The sequence below is a fragment of the Lutra lutra genome, chromosome 5, assembly GCF_902655055.1.
Source record: "Lutra lutra chromosome 5, mLutLut1.2, whole genome shotgun sequence".
Lineage (NCBI taxonomy): Eukaryota > Metazoa > Chordata > Mammalia > Carnivora > Mustelidae > Lutra > Lutra lutra.
The window spans coordinates 65,729,734-65,745,530 of NC_062282.1; positions in this window are offsets into that span (position 1 = coordinate 65,729,734).

Sequence of the window (15,797 nt, forward strand, 5' to 3'; positions counted from 1 at the left end):
AGATTTCTTTTTTTTTTTTTAATTTTATTTATTTATTTGACAGAGAGGGAGAGATCACAAGTAGGCAGAGAGGCAGGCAGAGAGAGAGAGGAGGAAGCAGGCTCCCTGCTGAGCAAAGAGCCCCACGTGGGGCTTGATCCCAGGACTCTGGGATCATGACCTGAGCCCAAGGCAGAGGCCTAACCCACTGGGCCACCCAGGCGCCCCTGATCTCAGATTTCTTTAAGAAAGCCACAAGATTGATTCCTTGGAGATGTACAATGGGCAGGGTAGGGGAATCTGCAGGGTACGCCAGATTGTTTGTGACCCTGGGCTGAGAGGTTGTGCCTTCCTCATCATCTCCTGTTTGTTAATGAAATTTTAGTTGAGTACCTACTATGTGCCAGGCTTCTTGTGGGAGCCAGGGACCCAGCAGAAGAGCTCCCTGTCCTCATGGAGCTGACACTCTAGGGGGAGGGGACACAAACAGCCAGTAAGCAAATACATATGTTCATTTCAACTGGTGATAAGCACCTTATTATAAATAAAATAGGGCAATCGGTTAGAGTGATTGGCAAGGATTTACATCAATGGATGAGAAGTCAGAGGAAATCTCTCCAGGAAGGGGATCTTGAGGAGTTGAGACTTGAGAAGAGCATGCCAAGCAGAGGGCACAGCAAGTGAAAAGGCCCTGAGGCAGGCACCCCTGGACATGTCCATGAAGGAGAAGGGTTGGTAAAACGGGAGGGGCTAAGCTATGGGAACGGTAGGAATTGTCATTTGGCATCTCATTCTTGGACCAGGGAAAGCCACCGTATGCCCACCACACACATACACTGGAGGTGCTCACTAAGTGCTCGCTGCAGAAACAGCACCCTCTGAACTGCTAGCATTCGGGAATCCGTTTACTGCCATTTTGTCCCTTCCCTGCTGCCAGGGAAATTCAGACAACTGCTAATGTCCAGGAAGCCGCCCTCCGCCAGCCCTCACCAACACTGTTTTGATGTGCTAACAACTCTTAATGAGGATCCTAATGAGTCACTAAAAATGGCATCATTAGGTTGAGAACAGAACAGTCTACACAAGCAAATGTCCAAAACAACCAGGCCGTTAGCCAGGGAGCAGACACTGCCCCCTTCCAGCCTGGGCTGGACAAGCCGCCCCTTTTCCCAAACAAGCAGGAAGCCCATTTTTCTGCCTGTATCTCCCTGGCTGTCATTCCCTTTCCCAGCACGTGGTCACGGGCTATTTTGTTTCTACCGCGTGAAGATAAGAACTGAGAAAAACGCCCCCCTACCAAAAAAAAAAAAAAAAATTATAAGGATTTGCCTGGATATAAAAGTAGAAGTGGGGACGCCTGAGTGGCTCAGTTGGTTAAGCTGCTGCCTTCGGCTCAGGTCATGATCCCAGAGTCCTGGGATCGAGTCCCACATCGGGCTCCTTGTTCTGTGGGGAGCCTGCTTCTCCCTCTGCCTCTGCCTGCCGCTCTGTCTGCCTGTGCTCGCTCTCTCTCTCTCTCTCTGACAAATAAATAAATAAAATCTTTAAAAAAAAAAAAGTAGAAGTGAAGACATAGCTTGAGGCTGGTCCAAACTTCAAGTACTAATGCGTTAGGGCTGAGTTCTAAAGCGAGGGCTGCAGGCTGGATCTGACATGACTGTGTTTTATTTGGCCTATACAGCAGTTACAAAAAAAATTTAAATCAATTTCTGACATTAAATTATTGGGAGAGGTTATATATAAATTTGGATATTCAGTTTCTCCTGAAAAACCTGAAGCTCTGGGGTGCTGGGCTGGGGTTGGGAACAGACCGTCCCTTGGAGCTCTGACCTCTTTGTCACAGTCTCCACCGTCCCTCAAGTTCTCCCCACCTTGAGGCCAAGTGTCAGTTGCCATTTGTCACCTAGTTGGCCCGGCTGATTTCCTCTCTGAAGATTTAAGAAGAAAGGAATATAATTCTCAAAGCTCCTCTTTATTGAAAGTGGTCAAACAAAACACAGAGCAAGAGGGAGAAAAGTTGGGGGAGACACTATTTCTTCGCCATGGAGACAATTCTGACACGTTTAATAGGCAAGCAAATTGTGTCTGCCTGTAAGCAATCCACTAAGATGCTGTGGGAAATAAGCCCCACCCCACCCCACCCCACATTATGACCCGACCCCAAGTGGCATTGAAGGATCCTCTGGCCCCGCTTGTCCTTTCTGCAGTGGGGACGATTCCTACAGCATAGACACAGCCTTGGGAACTAAGTTTTCACTACTGGGAACTTCTGTTTCTGCGTCTCCCTTGGGAACATCTTGAGTCATATTCTTGGTGAAGCTGAAAGTTGCCATTGTTTCATTTGAATATGGATTTCGAACCCCATAAGCAGGACCTTCCTGACACCTGGTGTGGGTTCGGCTGTGGAACCCACAAAAGATGTTTAAGGCCACCCTCTGCCCTGGTAAGCTGGACACTCTGGTCAGGGCCTCGAGTAAGGGCAGTTGGCATTCTGATGAGATGACATGTGTGAAAAGACCCTTTTAAGGTGTTCAAAACATTGGCTAGCTGGATTTCTTGAAGCTTGTATAAATAGGTAACATGTGCTCATGGGAAAGAAGTCAGCAGCGTACGGAGAACGGTGTATAAGAAGCGAGTCTCTGCTCACCTTGACCTCTGGTCTCTTGATCTTCCTTCCCAGAGGCCTCCGCTCTCCCATGGAACTGAAATCCGAAGTAGGTCGAATGGTGGACTGCCCCCCAAAACTATGCCCAGGCCCTAATTCCTAGTACCTGTGAATGTGACCTTATTTGGTGGGGGTGGGGGAAGGAGGATATTTGCAAATATAATTGAGTAAGGATCTGGAGATGAGGAAATTATCCTGTATTAGCCAAGTGGGCCCTAAATCCGGTGTGAGCATCCTTATCCAACAGATGCAGGCAACATGGCAACGTGACCCTGGAGACAGAGACTGGAGCACTGGGGCCACGAGCTGAGACAGGCTGATCATCACCAGAAGCCACAAGAGGCAACGAATGGATTTCCCCCAAAGCTTTAGGACCAAGTGTGGCCCCACTGACACCTGAATTTCAGACTCTGGCTTCCGGGACAGTGAGAGAGAGAGAAAAAAAAAAATCTTACTGTTTAAGCCAGCAAGTCTGTGTCATTTGTTACAGCAGCCACGGGAAAGTGATCCGGAGTTCCTGCTCCTGTCTCTATCTCTCCTCCTCATTTCCACACGCATGAAGCGCAGCCCGCTCAGTGTCATTCCTCTTGCTTTTTTTCATTTAACCATTGCTCAAGAATCTTCTCATGGACAACTGCCATGGTCTCATGTACATTTGCCTCGTATCCCATCGTATGGATGCACAGTGGACTGGTCTCCCCCGCCCTTTACTCATGACTTTGAGGTTGTTCCCGATCTCTGACTCCCATAAACAATGCCAAGAGAAGCATCTTTTCCCACACGGGCGTGAATGGGTGTGCAAACGCCCGTCGGACCCATTCCCACAAGCAAAATTGCTACACGTAAGAATGTACGCGCTTCCCACTTTCATAGGTATTGCCAAATTGCCCTCCGAGGACAGTATGGCACAGATTCCTTTTTCTCATTATAAAAGTAATCTTTTAGTAGAATTCTTAAGTGTGATTTGATTACACCCTGTAACCAAAATCTTTTCTAGCAGAACATAGTCAATGGGAAAATAACATCAATTACCTGAAATTTTCTTGCCAGCCTGGCTGGATTGGCTCTCTTCTGTTAAATAGTGGGTTCTTGTATTAGGTGTCCGTTTTTCCTCTGGGTGGCCTGTGCTGGGGGCTCTGAGGCAGGGCGGGAGGACATGGCTCTTTGAGCCTGGATGGCGGCCTGGAAGCCCCCCTCCCCTTCGGCCAGTGACTAATCCCCACCCCCATGTTCCCTCTGCAGAGAGAAGAGGAAGTGAAACGGAAAGTCACTGCCTCCATCTGGATGCTCCTGTATTGGGTGTTGAATGTCCAATTTGTCCTTGTTCTTTGCGTTCCTGGACCAGCCTTTGGCTCAGAAGAGAGTTCCCCACCCCACACCAAAGCGGAGACAAGGATTGCCTGGTTCTTGGCGAGGCCACCCAAATTCCCTCCCTCAGGCAGAGGGGGCCCTGACTCCTTAGCTCTTGGCCTGGATTGGCCGCGAGGACTGACAGTCTCCTCCACGGTGTGCCCACTCCCAGGCAGTCCCCCACAATGGCTTTGAAGTCCCAAGAGACCATCTGGTCAGGTTCTTCGTATTAGGGACACACACACCAAGGCCCAGGGAATGAACTGACCATGTTCACAACAGCCTCCAAACACCTGCTGGTGTAAGGGTTGAGCCATTTGGAGAAAGGCTCTGATGTGGGCCTCACTTTCCTCTCCAGCCCCATCACCTGCCAGGCCCCACCTCACCCGAAAGGGCTTGAATAACTCTAGGGAATTTGAAGTTCTCCTGCTATTGTCTTCCACTGCCTGGGCCCCTACCATACACATAGCCCCAGGCTGTATCTCAGCTCTCGCCCAGGCTTATGCCAATCCCTTCCTTCCTCTGTTTTGCCTCGTATTTTATGATGAAGCTCAGATACCCCCTTTTCCAGGAAGCCTGCCCTGATTTTCCCTAGCTGGATTAGGCACCTATTCTGGGAGTCTGAGCCCATCTTTAGGGCCTCACTTGCCACATCCATCGTGATCTGCTTGGGGTCTACCTCCCTACCATGACCACATGGAGCTCTTTGAGGGCTAAGATAAAAGTTACCTAGGTATTTCTAGTAACACACTTGTTGAATGAATGAATGAACAAATCAGAAGCTAGGCGACAGTCCCTGCAATGGAGTGGAAAGAAGGAATCCTAGCTAAGAATCAGGAGACCTTTGCAATTTATCATTTATACACCGTTGGGCAAATCCCTTACCTTCTTGAAAGCTCAGTTTCCTCACGTGCACAAGGTGCCATTCGACTGTATCTCAGTCAGCTATTGCTAAGTAACAAACAGCCATAGACTCTGAGCATCAAACAGCAATGAGCATTATTTGATTCCCGAGTTTGTAGCTGTCAGAGTGTTGGCCGACCCAGCCTAGACTACACCAAGTGGCAGGCTGGGTCTAGCTCTAGAGGGAGTAGCCAGGTCATGTCTTCAAGTGGGGATGGCAGAGGCCCAAGACGAAAAGCAGAAATGTGAAGAGGACCCTGAAGGCCAGGCACAGGCACCTCTGCCCACATCCCATTGACCAAAGCTTGTCCTGTGACTGAACCTGAGTTTCAAGAGAAGGGGGACACTCAGCTTCTGTACAGAGAGACTGCAAAGTCACATGAGAGAGGAGTAGACATCAGGACCAGCAAGTCAGTCTGCGCTGGGCTAACATGGTCTCTGAAGACCCTGGCAGGCAGCCATCCTCAGAGGTGCTCCCATCCACTGTCCCCTGCTCTGTGTCCCCTCCTGCCTCCTGAATGTCCCCTGCCTCTTTCTGTCAGCCTGGCCTAGTTCTCTTTCAGTGGAAAGTCTGAGAGTACAATTCTGTCTTCTCCCCATCTCAGCCTGACATTTTCACCCGTATCTCTCCTCCTTGCTCACTCTCTCTCAAGTAAAGAAATACATAAATAAATTTTTTAAAGATTTTATTTGTCAGAGAGAGAGCGAGCATGAGCAGGGGGAGCAGCAGGCAGAGGGAGGAGCAGGCTCCCCACTGATCAAGAAGCCCTGTGTGGGGCTCGAACCCAGGACCCTGGGATCATGACCTGAGGCAAAGGCAGATGCTTCACCGACGGAGCCATCCAGGAGCCCCAAGGAAATAAAATCTTAAAAAACAAACAACAACAAAATCCCACAAAAAACCCCCAGAAAATGAAAACCAGGACATTAGCTCCCTTCTCCCTTCCTCCAGGCTCTCACCAATGCTTGTGGGTAGGTTTCACCTCCCTGCTCCCTCCTGACTCCGCCACCTCCTCTGGTCCCATCTGGCCCAGGTACGGGCATATCTGCCCCCATCATCTGTCCTCTGAGTCTAGGTCTTGCCCCCTCCAACAGCACTGGCCATGTTTTTAACCTGTAAAATCTTTGTAAAAGCAGATCCAAATGTTCCAAGAACACTTTTCTGGGTCTTCACTCTTAATGGCAGAGGCAGTCAGGCAGGAAATATTAAGGCCACAAAGGGATGGGTAGGTGAATAGTGCCTCCCCCATAAAAATATGTTGGAGTCCTAACGCCCAGTACCTCATAATGTAAGATCTTATTTGGCAGTAAGATCTTTACAGAGGTAATCGAGTTACAATGAGGCCATTAGGGTGGGCCCTAATCCCATATAACTGATGTCCTTATAAAAAGAGAAAGTTTTGACAGAGAGACATGCATAGGGGGCAGACAATGGAGACAGGGAGACAGGAAGAATGATATCTCAAGAATGCCTGAGGCTACCCAAAGCCAGGAGGGAGGCATGGAACAGATCTCACAGCCCTCAGAAGGAACCAAACTTGCTGATGCCTTGATCTTGGACTTGGGGCCTACAGAACCATGAGACAATACATTTCTGTCACTTAGGCCACCCAGTTTGTTGTACTTTGTCATTAGGCAACCCTAGGAAACTAATACTATTGGTGGGAGTGGGGAACAAAGCATTAGCACAGCAGGGGGAAGGTAAGTGGGAGGCAATAGGGAGTGGTGTAGATTCTGGCAAACTGGAGAGACCATGAGCTAGTGAAGGGCCTCTGGTGGCTTACTGCCCCGTATGGTTGAAAGCCTGGTGTAACTGGAGCTTCAGACTTTTTAAGGAACCCCGGGAATCTATATGTAGATTTTTATGTGAAATCAGTTCATCTTTGAATGTTGGCTAAACGATACAAAACAAAACAAAAATCTGTGGGACGGAATTGGCCTGCGGGTTGCCAGGGTGTGACTCTGAGCGGGGAGCGGGGATTGACAAACTACAGCCACGGCCCAGATCTGGGCCATGGCTGTTTTTATAAATAAAGTTTACTGGAACACAAACATGCCCGTTCATTTACATACCCTCCAACTCCGCTTTCACGCTGCGGCGGCAGAGCTGAGAAGCTGCAGGGGAGACTGTATGGTCCACAAAGCCTGAAATATTTGCTCTCTGATCCTTTCACACAAGAGGTCTGTCAATCCCCGGCTTAGAGGATAAATCCAAACCTTTCGTCTGGCGTAAAGCCACGCCCTTCCTCGTCTGTCACTCACGCTCCCTGCCTCTCCACGGTTCATACACACCGACCCCCGGCACCGAATTTCTTTAGTTGCCAGATTGGTCCCCACAAGGACAGTGCGCTTGTCCATGCTGGCTGTGCCCCCATCCCTGAAGACTGCTCTCCACTTGTCTGCCCACGGAGCAGGGGCTGGTCTTCCTGGCTCAGCTCCGAGGGTGCCTGGAGGCAGTAGGTGCTCCCTGGGCGCTCTTTCCACACTCGGTTATGCAGACTCTGAAACCTTGTTTTCACTTGTTGCGCGCTTGGGGTCCTCGGGAGATTGTAAGCATCTTGGGGGCAGGGCCTGCCCTGGTGGCGGCCCTGAGTACTGTGGGCTCAGCCCCAGCCTGTCCCATGGGCCTGGTGTTGGGGGACGGAGAAGAGAAGCAAAGGAATAGAGGTGCCAGAGATGGCGTGTTGCAGGAACCGCACCCTCCCCAGCACTCCGCACCCCTCAGGTGCCCCCCCCCCCTGCCCCACAAGGGAGCTGAGCTCTTGGTGTCTTCTTCCCCACCCACGCTGCAAAACCCTCACCAGACAGAGGAGTTTGTGTTCTGCCAGCTGTGATCTCCAGCTCACCTCCACTGCAGTGAGAGACACTAAGCCTGGATGCGGTGTCCTACCTGTGGGAGTTCAGTTGTTCATTCATTCATTTGTTTACCTGATACATTTTCATGCAGACCCAAGCCAGTAAAAAACAAAGTTGTAGGACAGTGGGAAAGCAAACACGATTAAGATGTGGCCCTGGAATGGACTGGATTGTACCCCCATTTCTCCCTCCTCCCTGCCTTCAGCAACAGACTCCCTGAGAGCTGAGGGCATCTCCTGACCCCTCAGCTTGGAGCTTGGCCAATGGGACTTGCCTAGCCCAGTGGCAAATAGGTGGAATTGACAGCTCAGAAGGCACCATGTGAAACGTTTCCTCCATGTTTTGCTGTGAATTTTTGTCGCTGCCCAGGAAAGACGCACTTGGCTGGCTTGCTGGTCCAAGGGGATGAGAGGAACATGAAATAGAACCACCCACCCCAGCCAACACGGATGCCCAGTGAGACACTGAGGGGACCAACAGCCAACTGCTCAGCTGAACCCAAGATGATCCCCAGATGTACGAGTGACAATAAAGAAGTGTTGCTTTCAGCCACTGAGTCTTGGAGGGGATTGTTACATGCTGTAGGTAATCCAGCCTGTCTTGTCCTGTCCTCTAGATGCTTCCACCAGTACAGAAAATAAACCAAGCCCCCAGGGTAACCAGCATATAAAGCAGGTGGGCCAACTGTTTTCTGTTTAGCACCCACAGTAGTCAGAATAATGGCGCCCCAGTTATGTCTGCAGTCTAATCCCCAGAACTGGGAATGTTTTAGATTACACAGCAGAGAGAATTAGAGTTGTAGATGGAATTGAAGTTGTTAATTAACTGACCTTAAAATAAGATTATCCTGGATTCTTTGGGTGGGCCCAGTGTAAGCACTGGGGCGTTAAATGGGGGTGGGGGCAGAGGATGAGAATCAGAGAGATGGCTGTATGAGGCTTGGCACCATCCGTGGCTTTGGAGATGGGGGAAGGGACCATGAGCTAAGGAATGCAGGCGGACACTAGAAGCTGGTAACGGCAAGGAAACAGATTCTCCCCCATAGCAACCCGAAAGGAAAGCAGCCCTCCCAACATCCTGATTTTAGCCCTGTGAGACTCATTTTGGACTTCTGACCCCCCAGAACTGTAAGAGAATAAGTGTGGCTTATTCTAAGTCACCGAGTTGGTGGTGATTTGTGATTGCAGCATTCAGAAACCAATACAGCACCCTCCTCCACCTCCCACCTCCACTCTGTGCCCCACTCCCTCTGCCCCCTTCTCTCTCAGCTGTGTCGGGGGGTGGGGTGGGGGGAGGCTGACGCTCTCAAGGCTGCACACCCAGGCTCCCTGGACCTCAGGCTCCTCGTTGAGAACATCCCCAGGACACTGGGGGGTGGAAGGAGAAAGGGGAATATCTTCCCTTCCTCTCTCCCTGCTTCCGATGAGGGCTGCAACTATGGAGGGCCCTTCCCTGCAGCTCTGACCAGCTCTGGTCACACCACTCCTCCCTCCCCTCCTCTGCTGGGGGGGGGGCGGGGCTGTGGTTTCCCAGTGGCTTGTCCCTGGTGCTTCCACACCCATCGTGGCTTCCCTTTTAACCCTGCCTGCATCTCTGCAAACGAAGCCCTCATTAAATTCTTCTCAGAGCCGTAGCTAAGCGCCCTCTGTCTCCCGCTGGAAACCTGCCTGATAACGTAGGGGGTGAGCATCAAAAAAGATGTCAGTTGATTTCTATGGGGAGGTTGAGGGAGCGATTCAGAAAGGAGGGTATTTGATGTGGCATTTGCAGGGTCTGCACGGGTAGGAGTGGGAAACGGGGATGCTGGAAGCAGGAAGGGGTTTCGAGCCAGGCACAGGAGGTTTGGATTCTTGACCCTCTCCCTATAATTAGATGAGCAGAGGGACTCACCGGACCTCTCTGAGAGCTTGCTTGCCTGTCCCTAGAAAGGGCGGTGATGTGTAGAGCATGTGTTGGGAGCACTATAAATGGTGGCTGTTTGGCCCACGGGGGCTTTCCGGGGACAGGGCGGGACTAGCAAGACGGGATGTGCTTCGGGAACAGCCAGCAGCCAGAGTGCCTAGAATAGGAAGATCTAGCTCGAGAAAGGTGCATGGAGATCATGGCCCAGGAGGCATTTAGAATCAGGGCCAAAACTTTAGATTCAATTTAGTCAGCAGTGAGCTGCTGTGAGCAGGGAATGACACGGGCTCTCAGTGATGCAGGAAGGAAACACACAGAGAGAGACAGAAACAGAGACAGGACAGAGACAGGGAGAGACAGGTTTTCGAAGGTAAGGACTTTTGGCAATTCTTTCAAGAATTTTTCAAAGCCATCTGTGTCCTCTTTCATTTGCGCAAAAAGGAGAAGTAGAGCTAAGCAGGGCTCCAGAAGAAATGTTTGGACAACTTGGGGCCTGAGAACAATTGTTTTCTTGGGTAATGTGTTTTCCAATTAGAATTATTTGCCAGCCTAGTATTCGGGAGTGGCTGGGAACAGGCAGAGCCTCCATGTTGAGTGCTCTGGCCAGGGGGCACTCCCACTGGGGTCTCCAGGACCCTGTAGAGACTTCCTGGGAGACCCGGGAGCAGGACTCATGTGGGACTTGCCAGACTTCCCTGCTCCGCCTGGAGACCCTATCCTCCTTCCCTCTGGGCATGGATGTGGGGCACGAAGCCAGCCTTCAGGACCCTGCTAACTTAATCGTTGCCTCCTGTTTTTCTCTTCGACAGGAAAAGGAGGAAAAACCTGAGCCAGTCAACAAAGTTGCATAGAGCCACCTGGTAACTGAGGCTGGTGGAAGCTATCCCATCATTTGAGAATCACAGTATACACCAAACACGCAAGAGAAAAGCACCATTCTATTTACCCAGCTACTCAGAGCCTGGCTCGCACAGAGGGACTGGTCTGCTCTCAGTCCATTTATCCTGTTATCGATCTTGTCTACTATACCAGTCATTCAGGACTTTGGCACCTTGTAAAATGCTGTCATTGTTATTTCCTTAAAATGACTTCTTTGGAATACTTGCTATATTCATCTGTACTTTTTTGTTTGCAAGAATCAGAAACACAACTCAAGAAAATGAGGGAACTGGGAAGTCGAAGGGTATGAGCTGCAGCATCAGGCATGGCTGGATCCAGGCGTTAAAAAAAAACCACTGTCATTAGGATTCTGCTCCTCTCCCACAACCTAGGTCTGTTTCCTCTTTACTGACTTTATTTTTCATCGGCCTCTTCCATGAAGTGGTCCCCAGCAGCTCCAGATTTGTGTTCTATAGGCAGACTACCCCAGAGGAAAGAAGAGGTTTCATTTTTCATGATGTAATAAGTGACCCAGAATGGAGTTCTTCTTGTCTTGTCCAGGATCATGTGCCCACCCTGACGTCATTATGTCAGGCATGACAGGCTTTGGGTGGACAAGCCTTGGTCAGGTAGATGCCTTTCCCAAGTGGCCATCTCCTGAAAGGGGCGGTTTCAGAGGAAAGGTATCTAGGCAAAGAGATTGAAGAGGAGGGTGGAAACTGGGCTGGGTGGTAGAACAGGGGCCACTCTATGTTCATTTCTAATTTTCTTTTTATTTTCAATAGCCCAATGTGACTTCTAACACAAGAAAATGTGTGCTAACAAATCTGCGTGTACAATGATTTACCACTGGAAGGATAAATTGGCTAGCTAAGTCAGCTGTATTCTTGCTCACCTTCTTGGGTGCCAGGGTCTGGGAAAAAAGTCATGATATGGACCTTCAAGGAGCCTGGGCAGGAGCATCTGGTCCCTTCTGCTTAATGTATTTGTCCCCAGAGTGACAGGCAGCCATGGTTGAACAAACTAAGAAGACCCAGCTTTCACTTGCGGAGGGAGTTACAGAGCCAAGAGCTCAGACACACGCAGGTCCTGAGACCGTTCTCTTGAAAGGAACTGGGAAGAGGCCATTACAAGGTCAGCTGGGTCCTTAAACGGGGGTCTTGCCATATTACTTAGAATCTTTTCAGTTACAAGCAACAGAAACTAAATTCAGATTGGCTGAAGCAAAATAGCAATAATAAAATTACCATTCACAATATATATACCAAGACAGCAACAATAGTAATTAATAATTATATAATTTTAAACATAATCATATCATTATATAATCTAATAATTATTAATATCATTATAAATAAGATTATTTCCTGACTCCTATCATTTCAGGCACTGCTGGGTCCAGGTGCTAAACAAGCCCTCAAGAAGTTGTAAGTTCCCACCTCTCCGCACCTTCCTCTGCCACTTACTTCCCTGTCACTCGGGCAGCCTCAGGCTAACCCACTCAGCTCAGCAGTCCCAGCAGAAAGAGGACCCCTCCCCACAGTCCGGGGCTTGGCCTTGATCAGACTCTGGTCTTCCTGTTTATCTCTCAACTATTCTGATAACCAGGGCAATGAGGTATGCTGAGGACCAGGCCTGGGACACGCGCCCCCTCCCCCTCCCAGTGATCAGCTCCTTCCAGACCTCAAGGACTGAGCAAGGGGGAGGGGCAGTCACGCAGAGGGGGATGATGCCTGCAGGAAAAAAACAACAGCTGTCCCTCACTCGGGGAGGGGGCTGGTGGGGGAGCGTTGGAAGTACAGAAGACGGCCGTGTGCCAAGCAGGAGAAGGCTGTTGCAGGGGGAGGAGTCCGAGAGCAGGGAATGGCGGAATGGGGGGGGGGCGGATACAGCCGGCTGGGAAGCAGGTGTGGAGTCACAGATGGCAGGGGTCCTCCGCAGCAGAGCCGCTGGGCAGCCCTGCAGGCGAGGTAGAGCTAAACAGAAGCTGGGGTCAAAGGCCCAGAGAGCCATGTGCATCTGGGGAACAGTCCTGTCCTCTCCAGCCTGGAGTCTGACACTGCCTTGGCAGGCAGGCATGCCCTTCGCTCCTGAGGATCTTGGCTGCTGGGTAGCTGCTAGTCAGCAGTTTTCTGGGGTTGCCCCAGGTGGGCAGGGGGTAAGGAGGACACTCCTAGCAGAAGGCATTGGGGCTGCTGCTCTGAAGTCTGCCCTAGTGGCTTCCTGGAGTCAGGAGAGTGTCTTTCTGAATGCACACGTGGTGTGAGGAGAATAGACGGGAGCTCATTTTCTAACTGAGGCCAAGGACGGGCCCTTGATGTTTTCACTGGGCTCTGGCACAGAGTCTGGTTCCTGGATGGGCTTCGGAAAGTGTCTGTGGGATTAAGGCGGTAGTTTGGTGGAAACGGGTCTCACTGCCCACTGGAAGAGGAACTGCCTCTGTCCGTCCTACCTATATCTGGCTGGATGACCTTCACTTAGTCACCAACCCTCTCTGGGTCCCTAGGTTCCTCATAGGTCACATGAAGGGGTTGGAGCTGCCGGTCCCCGAGTCCCATCCAGCTCTAACAGGCTTTGGCGCTGCTGCGGTGACAGGGGTTCCACCCCTTGTCTCTGGAGGCCTAGCTCCCCTGTGGGGCTTTCCAGTGCCCCTGGCAGAGAAGGCCTGGACCAGCCGGGGAAGGGGGAAGAGGCGTTCAAGGCGCTGTAATTATTGTAAAGAGGAGAGTTTAAGTGTTTAGTTTTATGAGCTAGCCGGCCCTCTCTGTCAGCAGAAAGCCGCGCAGCTCCCTGGGTGAGAGTTAATTTCCTCCGTGGCTCGTTTCCTCGCCTGCCGTCATTTTTCTCTGCTGCTTTATGGCTTTTGAAGCTGCTCGGAGCGGTGTGTGGTGGCAGTGACTTCTCACACCGGAGCGGGAAGGCCCCCTCCCCGAGCCGGACCCAAGGGCAGCCTGGCCCTGCCGGGGGGCAGTGGGTCTGATGACCCCCTCGCTGGCTGCGACTTGAAGGCAGGGCAGGGAGGGCGAGAGGAGCAATGAGGAGCAATGAGATTGGACTGTCCCCAGCCAGGCCATGGCCCCTGGCACTTCCTTGACAGGCTTGCAAGGAACAAGTCTAAATTAAATGGTGGTCAGGCCAGCCTTGTAGAGGTCCAGGCACCTCAATTAAACAGCACCAGACTCTGCCCTGTGGCTCACAGAGAACAAGGGCATGGGGGAAATGCATCACCTTTGGCCTCAGACAGACCTGGGTTCAAATCCCAGCCACCACAGCTGTATCACCTGGCCAAGTGACCTTCCCCACCCCCCTCCCCCGGGCTTGCTTTCCTGAGCCGCTGTCACTCGCGGAACTATTTTCCCACTTCCATGGTGAGCCCTGGGGAAGCCACCCAAAGACTTCTAAAAGACACCATAGGTCCCCCAAGACCCCCAAGCAGCCTCTCACCGACATTAGGTCTGGCCGTGCATGTGATGTGGTCACAAGGAGGAAACAAGGGGACCCACCAAACAGCCTTGCAAGGTAAGGATTATTGGTTCCACTTCAGGCCGAGGGCCCTGAAGACCTGGGCTTGAACCCACTATGCCACTTGTGACCTTGAACAAACCATGCATTCTCTCACCCACAAAATGCGGGCAGCAGCGACTTCATGGGGCACTTGCAGGGGATTGGATTAAAGGAGGGGAGAGCTGGAGAGGGCTGCGCACACAGTGAGAATGTTGTGGTGATATCCCACCCAGGCCCAGAGGGGCAGGGAACTGGGAGACCCAGGTTCTCTTTTGGATTCTGCCTCTGGCTCGTTTTCTAACTTGAGCACGTAGCTGCCCACCTCAGTGAACCTCCTTCAGGCAGCAGACCCCTGTGAGGCTTCATTAAGTTGTGGATTCTCTGCCCAGAAAACCGCACACACAGGACCCCGTGGATTTGGCAAGTAATTTCAGAGGTTCCTGTCTGTGCATCCTAGGTGAAGACCCCTGAGCTGATGGTTCCTCCAGCCCAAACCTTCTGTGAATTTGTGTGGGGCCTGGAGTGCGTTTCACCAGGTTCCTCTTGTCCTTTTTGAACCCAGCAGCACCTGGATTCAGAGATAGGCGGCAGCCAGGAGTCCCACTTAACTGTATTCTGGGGAGGAAGAGAAGCTGTTACAAAACTCCAACAAGCCCCACAGTGGCTGGCTTGCTTGGCTTACGTCCTCCACGTTGAGGACATCTGCAGTTTGCCCCCAGAATCCAGAAACCAGCCTCCAAACTCCCCTCAGGACGACCCCTCCCATATCTCAGCCTTGACTGGTGCGCTGATTCCACACCCACCTTCAGGAGCGGACCATCTGATTGGCCACCCAGCATCCTGGCTGTGGCTATTGCTTCAGAGATGGTCATTTAACGTAATTAGAGTCAAGGAGACACGAGAATGTTCCTAGAGTTTCTGGGAAAGCAAGCCTGGAAGAGATCTTCACTCTTCCGCTGAAGGATGCGGTGTAAGATGAGAATGGTGGTAGGATTTTGCTATCAGGAGGGGTTAGTGTGGAGTTACACAGGTGAGGGTCGGCGGAGGCTTTGTGGAGAACCGGAGGGTGACACTGTCAAGGAAGAGAAGCAAGGTCTCTGGTGACATCTTGGGAGTTGCTGGACCAAGCCTCACCTGATGCTAACGCTACCTCCAGACTTTAAAACTGCAGAGCTCCATAAACCCCCTATGATGTAACCAATCAGACCTGAGTTTTCCTGTCACTTGCAACACAAAACGTTCTAACTGCAGCTCTGCCAGCTGGACTAAACTAAGAAAAGATCAGGAAGGAGAGCTCGGGAGTCAGGAAGACGAAATTCTTCCAAAGGATGTGGGAAATCGGAATATCCACCCACTCACCTGGTGCTGGGAGAACTTCAGAAAAAAAAAAAAGCCAGGGCTGAGAGAGTAGATGATTTTTGTTTTGTTTTTTTTTGGTATTATTTGTCTGGACAGGAGAAAATGTCAGCTATTTTGAGTTTGATTAATCACCAATTCCCATTCAAGTCCAAAAATGTTTCTTGAAAGCCAGTCAGATGCAGGATCTGCCCAGCGATGGAAGACACATGTACAAACAGGACAGTCCTCACAACAGGGAGTTGCCAGTCTGGTGAGGAAGACAGGCTCAAGCAGAGCTCACTGGGTCCCAAGCAGGGTGACGATAAGTGCCCAGATGGAGATCGAGACCCCTGAGTCCTGGGAGCCCCATGGAGACGGTGCAGGAAGGCAGAACCCAGGAGACAGGGTGAATTTCTCTGTC